The sequence below is a fragment of the Pongo abelii genome, chromosome 4 (genome assembly GCF_028885655.2).
Source record: "Pongo abelii isolate AG06213 chromosome 4, NHGRI_mPonAbe1-v2.0_pri, whole genome shotgun sequence".
NCBI lineage: Eukaryota > Metazoa > Chordata > Mammalia > Primates > Hominidae > Pongo > Pongo abelii.
The window spans coordinates 7,137,853-7,140,766 of NC_071989.2; the positions used below are offsets into that span (position 1 = coordinate 7,137,853).

A 2,914-nucleotide genomic window follows, 5' to 3' on the forward strand; every position below is an offset into this window, starting at 1 on the left:
TCTCCATACAGCCCTCGGCATTTGTGCTGGCACTCTTTCTACATACCTTCCTGCACGCCACTGAAAATGTATTCTCCCCATCTACTACTTTTCTCATTCATTTGTGCGTTTTAAAACTTTCAATAGTGCCTTGAAACCTATAGCATACAGCATGCACTTCAGGATCACTGCCCCAACCTAAACACCAACAAGACTGTGCACATGCAGTCGTCTCCAAGACAGGGAGTGGGTGGAAGGGGAGGAAGACATCGGGGTAGCACCAGTAAAGCTCAGCACTGCAGGGCAGTGAGCGTCCCCTGGCTGGCGGTGCTGTAAGAGGGAGGCTGGAGCAGTGGCCTGCAGGCAGACGTTTGCACTTGGAGTTAAGAGCATCCTTGAGAGTGTGAGGGACTCTGAGTCTGGGCTCCTTCTGTTCCCCAAAGCGTGAAATGGAATGTGAAAAGAGGGCAGAAGCAGAACAGAGAACAGTGTCTGACTCAGGATGGAAGATAACAGATCAATAACTAAGGAAGGAATTAATTCAACAACAAAATTCATCTCCAAAAATGTCTTTGTGGAACCATGTGGCAGGAACAATAGAAGAATTCCCCTTTAAATATTAAAGAATAAAAGAAAGTCCTTCTTTTATTCTTCGGCAGCACATATACTAAAATTGGAACGATACAGAGAAGATTAGCATGGCCCCTGCACAAGGATGACATGCAAATTCATGAAGCGTTCCATATTTAAAAAAAAAAAAAAAAGAAAGTCCACCATCACTGATATTATTTATTGGCATCCTGGAGTTCCAACCAGTGTAATACAAGGAGAAAAAAAAAAAGATCTGAATGTGAAAAGGAAACTTAGCATTATAGGAAGACAATGGATTGGCTGTAGATAATGGATTGGCAGCTGAAAACCTATTTTAAGTGAGTATAAATTTAGTAAGGCAGTTGACACAAAACAAATATGTTAAAAGCAGTAATCATTTGAAAGTGTACAATGCGGTGTCATAGAGTACATTGAGAACGTTGGGCAACCATCACCTCTATCTAGTTCCAAATCGTTTTCATCACTGTGGGAACTCTGTACTATCTTTGTACCTTTTCTGTAAATATAAAATTATTCAAAAATAAAAATTAACAATAACAATGAAAAACATGACTTATAAGCCAAACACACAATGTTGGTGGCAGAAAGTCCTGGCGTGCTGGGTTATTCAACTTGGAAGAGGAACAGAGTCCTTAGAAGTCAGAGGGAGCCTGGTTTCTACCCAGTTTAGAACAGAGAAACAAAACCTTGCTGTTTTAGGTTTCCCAACACCTAAAACAAATGCTCATTTATGAGATTGCAAAGGAGAAATTAAAGAAAGTAAAAATAAGCATTAATTAATATGGCAATATAAAGCTACCTTTAGAGACAGATTCAGGAGACTCTAGGGTCAATTCCATTACGTTTTAGGGTAATGGAAACCAAGATCCCCCTTGGTGGCTTGGTATCTGTTTAATTTTGCTAATGGTGCGAATGTTCACCTGTTGAGGAACAAACTGGAAACAGGATTCAGTTTTTATGGATTCTGTTGGTTCCCCTTCCTGATCGTTGATCCTATAAATTAAGTTTTGTCTTGAAGCAAAGAACCACTTCAGATGTTCTCCCATGAACTCATCACTCGATGAACACTTATTGCGTGATTAATGCTTGAATTCTTCCATTTGTTTTAAGGTTTTAGAAGAATAAAGCAAAGTGAAAGGGGAATCTGTGCTTCATAAATCCCTTTGTCATTTTAATTTCAGTTAAACTCTATGGGACCCTTAAATGTGTAAATGCCTTTTCAGGGCATCTGTGGTGGGAGGGGGGTTTTAAAAGTAAATCAGATGATTTGCATTACTTGTCACGCTATTAACCTTCCTTTTGCCATTCGTTTACCTGAAATTAGACCTTAATTTTCCCCAGAAACAAGCAAAAACAGGCAGCCCCCATGTGAGAGCAGTGTGGACACTGGGGAAGAAAGGGCGGGTCTCAGGGAAACATGCAAACTCTTCATCCTGAAAGTGTCTCTGGGGCATGAGGATGTGGAACAGCAGGCGTCATTTCCCCAACTTTCCAAAACACGTGTGGAGCATTCTCTTCTGTGCCAGGCACACAGGATTCAAAGGGAACAGGACAGACACCTCCTTCCCTCACAGGAGTGGCATTTCTGTCTAGGAAGGCAAAAGATAAAGACGTAGGTAGTCACAGTAGTGAACAAGTGCTCTGAAGAAAACCTAACAGAGTAACTGGGTGGGTGAGTGATTGAGGGCTGTTTTATTTAGAGAGACTAGGAAGGGTCTCTTTGAGTAGATGAAATAGGCAGAAAGTCCTGAATTTTGAGAAAGAGGTAGCTCTGTAAAGATCTGGAGAATATATCTGAGCAAAAGGGAATAACAAGTCAAAGGTCTGGAAGCTGGAAAAATCACATGCAAGGTCTGGGATCTGTGTCTGGATGTAGTGAGATGCCTTCTACAGGCACTGAGAAGAGCTTCATAAACAGTCCCAAAAATTCTGCACAGTATGCAAAACAAAGGGAGGGGAATTTTCTTTTTTTCCTTTCTAAGAATCCACCAGCTTCCAGATTGAAACAACAAACATAGACCTGCTGCTTGAAGCAAAGTTGGTCAGCTGTGCACTTTTTCGTTAGAGGCAGCTGGTAAGATTTGCCCTGCTGCAAACCATTTGTGTTAAAGCAGTTCTCTTTAATGTACGTTCTCTAAACACTGCTTTCTTTCATCCCAACTGTTAGGATGGCTATGTCACCTGAATCTCACATGATCTATTTATTATTTTTTTCTTTTTTATTATACCTTTTAAGTTTTAGGGTACATGTGCATAATGTGCAGGTTACACATGTATACATGTGCCATGTTGGTGTGCTGCACCCATTAACATTAGGTATATC

The 2,914-nt window shown here is 40.7% G+C and overlaps 1 non-coding gene across 1 annotated transcript; it reads left to right on the forward strand.

The window, feature by feature from the left end:
* Positions 1-624: 624 nt before the first annotated feature.
* Positions 625-729, forward strand: LOC112133689 (U6 spliceosomal RNA). Its single transcript, XR_002915305.1, has one exon. It is a non-coding gene; the product is annotated as a U6 spliceosomal RNA (small nuclear RNA).
* The last annotated feature ends 2,185 nt before the right edge of the window (positions 730-2,914 follow it).